This window comes from Tupaia chinensis, unplaced genomic scaffold (genome assembly GCF_000334495.1).
Source record: "Tupaia chinensis unplaced genomic scaffold, TupChi_1.0 Scaffold138517_1, whole genome shotgun sequence".
NCBI lineage: Eukaryota > Metazoa > Chordata > Mammalia > Scandentia > Tupaiidae > Tupaia > Tupaia belangeri.
In genome coordinates, this window is record NW_006198412.1 from 2,551,635 (window position 1) to 2,557,382 (window position 5,748).

Here is a 5,748-nt window from a genome sequence, read left to right on the forward strand (position 1 = left end):
GGGGCTGGCCGTATAAGAACGGAGGGGGCGGCGGCGGGACGGCTCACTCGGTGCCGCTGCTTGGGGGCTGTAGTGACCGCGCCGCTCCTGCTGGGGGCTGCCCACGCCAAGGACCTGCCTCCGTCGCCTCCTCTCCCACCGCCCAGGTGAGTCCTCAGCCCGCTCCTGTAAAGGTGCGGGGATGCGGCGACCCCGGTGAACCGCGCTCTCTCCCCTCGGGGGTCTGGCCCCACAAGGGGTGCTTCAAGTGTGCACGGCCAGGTGGGAGGTGTGGGGCTGGAGGGGAGGTGCTGACAGGTGCCGAGACCCGATGCTCCTTTCTCCTCCTGCTCCCTCGCCCACTGCCGCCCACTGTCCCCACTTACACACCCCGCCCCCGGGGGACAGACGAGACGCTGGAGAGGGAGCTACAACTTTCCGGAGACTTCGGCCGGACTTGGCAAACTTCGGCGAGTTTCTGCTCCGCGCGTCCAGCGGGCTGCGCACTGGCGGGGCGCCGACTGGCCGCAGCGTGTGTGCTGGGCGCCCTCAGCGCCTTCCCTGGATCAGACGGCGCCCCGCCGCCCCTTCCTTGCTTGCAGCCTCTCGGGCTCGCTTCTGTGCTCCCGCGGGCATGCACACCTCCGCCCGCCCGCCAGCCGAGCGCGAATTCGAATCCGGCGGTTTCAGTAGGCACAGTTGGAGACGCAGCGCCTGGGGCTTGTATCTGCCCGGGCAGGGGAGGAGCGCTTCCTAGGCCCAGTGCCAAGGCCGGAGTTTTGAGAAGAGAGGCGGAGATCCTTTTCTTGGACCCACACTCGACTGTGGACACAGTGAGCAGCCAAGTGATCCCAGCGAGTGACTTGTGCGCCGCGTCTCTCGGAAATTTCGCAGGAAGACGGTGTCTGTGAAACCTGGTTCCTCCCCTTTGGGGAATGAAACTTGCTTACCGCGTGAGCTAAAAGGCTTGCCGAGTCAGTTGGCTGGGATAGCGGTGCTGCTGGTGGCTTAGAGGAGCGCCTTCCCCGGACGGTGTCGCAGTCCGGGGACGCTTTTTGCATAGATCGCGAGGAAGCGCCAGCGGGTGGGAGGCGACCCGGAGGAGGGTGATGAACCTGCAGAGTACTGGTTGGTAGCCTGTCCACCCAAACACATCGCCGGCGGGCTAGAGAACCCCACAGTGCCACCTGGTTGTGAGGGAGGAAGCCTGGGGGGCAATGCCTGGTGAGTTTCTCTAGCCAACGCAAGTCCTCTGTAGAACAGTCTGTTAGGACTGGACTCGGGAAGGAGCCTCTCAACCCCTTGTCCCCCAACCCCTCTTTGTCTGGAGGAGGGCTTCTGCAGGGCTCTGATGGATTCCTTGTCGAAGTAGGGACCTGCTTCCTTCCTTTCTTAACTTTTTTTTTTTTTTTAAATGTAGTGTAACACCATATAATGAAGTGCTTGGCACTTGCAGTAAACTTTTATAAAGACTATGTATGTAACCATGTGTATTGTGACAACTTGGTATTCAGGATTTTCAGTAGGTGGGTTAGGAGGCTGAACCACCCCAGGCAATAAAGGTAAGATGATGGATTCCTCTTCCAGTGGACTCCTGGCCAGCCTCGCTGCCCTCCCGGGGGTTGAGGGTGGCCAATGTTGGCCACAGTCACCTTTCAACTTGAGTAACTTGGCAGGCAAGCTGGCCATGAAGCAAGCCAGGCAGCGGTGAGGGTGGTAGGAGAGCTTACCAAGAATCCCCCGAGGTACTGTTGAGTGAGACAGCCACGTTTGGCTGTGCGGGGGGGTGTGGGGTGGGGACTAAAGAATGCTGACTTTCCTCTCTCTTTCAGGGGAGCAGTCCCTGCTGGACTGCAGTGGTTCTGTCCTCTGACATTCCTGTTGGTGAAGATGGAAAACTTAGTATCTCTGGAGTCAAGCTTAGTTTACTTCAGTTAACTGAACCCTTGTCTCCTAAGGTACACCCATAGCTTTCGAGTACATATATGCTCAATAAGGAGTTTTGAGAAAGAATTTGGTCTATTGTTTATAGTTATTCAGGTAACTTTGGGGAAGGAGGATTATCCTTTATCATCAAAGAAAAAAAATAAGACCTTTGCCAGGAGGCCTCCACATTTTTACCAAAACCAAGGTCCCTGATTCCCAAAGGAACTTGGTATGTATACATGGAACTCACAGCCAAAGTCCATGCTGAGTTCTTTCCACAATACCTACTTTGTATGCAGAGATTAAATTCGTGTTAACTGAAGGAAAAGGACGTGGCCCTTGGCTTGTTTGTCAGAATGAGCGTGACTTCTAGAGCACATTTCTACAGAGTTTCTGCAGCCCTGCTCATCCTTAATTCCAGGACCCTCCTCCCCACTCCTATCTCCCAGGAGTGCACACACTCAGCCTGCACCCCTCCAGTGTTCAAGGCCAGGGCAGTTTATACACATTTTGCACTGCCCGGCAGAACAGAGAATTCCTCACACTTCCGAGAGCCCAAGGCCCAGCCAGGCAGTACCGATAACTCCAAGTGGACTGAGGTGCCCTTGTTCTCACACTGCTATTAACTGGACACATTTGCTACAAAATTTAAAAACTGCAATTATAAAAAAGGTTTTTTTGTTTGTTTGTTTTCACTACTCATGTAAATAGTACCTTCAACTTTCATCTTTGGTGTACAGTGTTTGTGGAGTCCGCCCCCGAAAACTAACTCTGAATGGATGTGTTAAACCTTTGCTTTACTGAGGCCAAGACTAGTTTTATCAGCTAGGTTAAACTCGTGTTTGGGTTTGTGGGTCTCCCACCTGACTCAGGGCCATATCTGCTATTTTGTGTGCGTGTGTGTGTATTTAGGGGCTAACGGGGTAGTGCAGAGTCTGATGTGTTACTTGTGATAAAACATTAGTCTGGTTCGATAAGGTCCGCTGCTTTTTTTTTGTATGTTGTCACTGAGGTAAATAAGGCGATATAGAAAAATATGTTTTCTGCCATCTTGGCGTTTCAACAGGAGAACATTAAACTGACATCAGTGATGATATATGACGACGATGATGCACAGGCACCTCTATCTTGAAAGAAACGTTTCTCTGTTCAAAGCTGCTGGGCACATCAGTCGTGCTGATCGCTGTGAGGTTTCCAGGTTGTAAATGCAAATGTTTAGACCCTTTCACTACATTCATGATAAGGAAGCTTATATTTGGGATTTATAGATGGCTCAGAGGAAGTACCTTTATATAACCTAGCTTTGTAAAGAAGCCTTATGAAGGGTTTAGAATGAATTGATTTTGTACAGCTGGCCCCTGTGACCCGTTCTAGAACTGTTTGCAGAATTTCTTGGAACAACAGGAAGCAACCAGTATGAAGGAAATAATTGCTGTGAAGCAACTCTGTAGAATGTTTTGTAGTCTCAGAGCCTTTCGGAGTCTTGTTCAGTAAGCTGCGTAGCGTGTTTATTTCGTGGATAACAGCGATTGGGTCAATAAGTAGTAGAATTTCTCAGGCAGGCCTTTGTGCCAGGTGCTGTGGAGGCCAAGGGAATGGTATGCTAAAGGCCCCTGGAGGTGCTCTGGATGCAGAGGAGCCCGCAGGCTTCATTTGCACTCGAGGTATTTCGTTTTCTCTCACTGTGGCACGTGAGCCCCAAGAAAGTGGAAACTGCTCCCTGCTGAATTCCCCAGGGCCTGCCTGGAGCAGCCTGCTGCACAGAAGGTGCTCCTGTTATTGGGATGCCTGTCCCGCCGGCACTGGACTGCCGACTCCTGCAGAGAGGGAGGCATACCTTAATCCACTCTTCGCTTTTGGTCAACCAGGCACTGAAGCTTTTTAGATCAGAAGCTACTAACCTAACACGTAGGGTAGTTTCTGTGTCTTCTTTGAAATGGAGGCCTGGGGGTGGGTGGGGGTGGGTGTAGGTTTGGCACGGAGAGGTAGTGACTGCTAATTGACTGACAGCTGAAACTCCTCCAGCTGAGCTCCATTCCGGCTCCCTAAAGCACACTCCCTCCCCGACAGCAGCCTCACATGGCTCGCTCAGCCTTTCTCTCTCTGTGTTCACTCAGTTGCTAGTTCTGCTGATTCTTTCTCTTTTTAATTTTTTGTTTCCCACTGTCATCACTGACCCGGTTTAGGGGCCTGTGGACAGCAACTCACTGAGAGCTGTAGCCGAACCGCCTCCCTGCCTCTGGCCAGTTCTACGGTCCCATGCACCCTAAGCACCATCAAAAGAGCATTCCTTTTTTAAGACCTGTGCCGTTCTAACTCTTCATTCTTGACCTTCCCTTGCATGGGTCTGCCTGACTGCCTTGCCTTACCTTATAAAATGTACTAGAATATTCGAACACGTGTAGGCTACTCCTTCCTCATCAAACTTTGTTCTTAGGTTTATTTATTTCTTCCATTAGAGAGTGGGACAGTCACGTGCGTACGCTCACACACACACACACACACACACAGGCGCCCCAGTGGGGTCCTCATGCCAAGATCTACCCCCAGTCTCAACCTGCCTGGATCGCAGGTGTCCCGCTCAGGGAGGTCCTGCAGTGTAAACCCAGGACCTTTCCCGTGTGGGTCAGGTTGCTGCCTGCCCCCACCCCATTGTGTTTTATCCCAGCTCTGGGCCCTTCCCACAGGCTTCTGATGGAGTGTATCCCACGCTCTCCTTCAGTGCTTCTTTACAGCTCTGCCTTTTACCTTATTTTCTAGATCTAAAAATTCCACCTTCGATTGGATGAGCCCAAAAAGTCCGACATCCGTCTCCATGTTTTGCCCCCTGTGAGAACATTTTGAGAAGAAAATTATCCATGAATTTTGAACCATCCCCACCACCTTGTGTTGTCAGAAGCTTCCCTCAGTTTGCTGGGGCCCAAGCACGGTGCCTGGTGCCTGCCTGTCTGCCCTTTGCCTCCAGACACATGTGCCCTCTGCTTGCTGTGGTTAAGAGGGGGGCACTAGGACCTCTGCAGCTGGCCCAGGCTGCGTGGCCTTGGGCAGTCCTGCCATTCATGTGGAATAACTGGCAGCTTCAGTAGGAAGACTGCTGATCAGAGTAGGGGGAAGCAGACGCTGAGTGAGCACCTGCTGTGGGTCCAGGTCCTTGCCCAGGGTGGCTCACTTAGAGGTTAGCACTGCTGCTGTCTCCCGTGCCCAGGCCCTTTGCGGTCTTTGTGCTTGCCTCCTCCTCCTCACAGGCTGCCTTTCATTGTAGGGAGACCTGAGTTCTGGTCTTGGTAGAAACAGAGCCTGGTAGTGTCCTTTATTGTAATCAGGACAATAGATAGACCAGTGGTGTCCAGTCGAAATCGGAGGGCACAATTAATTTTAGAGTAGTCACATTAGAGAGTAAAAACAAACAGGTGGAGTTATTGATAATTTTAGTAGTAAGTCTATTTAGCCCACCCTGTCAAATATTATCATTTTGACTTGTAATTAATTTATAAAGAGATCTTTTGCATATCTTCTGTCACACTGAGTTCTGAGAATCCAGTGTGTATTTTGCACTTAAGGCATTCAATTCAGACTTGCCCCATGCCTCTGGTGGCTATTCTGCTGGGCAGTGAAGGTCTAGACCTTCTGAGAAAGGGTTTCACTCTTGAGCCAGACAGGTGGTGTGGTGGTTAAAGTGGCAGGATCCTACATAGCTGATTGTATGGTTAGAGTCCCAGATCTGGCAGCTTAAAAATTACACTGGGTAGGGGCCTGCAGTTGGCATAATGGCCACGTTTCTGGACTCCGATGTAGCCGACTGTGGTTTGAGTCCCAGACCCGGTGGCTTAAACTCACGCTAGG

At 51.8% G+C, this 5,748-nt stretch overlaps 1 protein-coding gene across 2 annotated transcripts in view; it reads left to right on the forward strand.

Annotated features, from left to right (window-relative positions):
* The first annotated feature begins 7 nt into the window (after nucleotides 1-7).
* The window catches only part of TENT5C (terminal nucleotidyltransferase 5C), a 28,174-nt gene continuing 22,433 nt past the window's right edge, over nucleotides 8-5,748 (forward strand). Inside the window, exons 1-2 of one of the 2 annotated variants that reach the window (XM_006161403.3) lie at nucleotides 22-146; nucleotides 1,812-1,937. The gene's annotated coding sequence lies outside the window, so the exon portion shown is untranslated. Of the gene's footprint in view, nucleotides 147-1,811; nucleotides 1,938-5,748 lie in introns of both variants that reach the window. The other variant, XM_006161402.3, reaches the window with a different exon arrangement.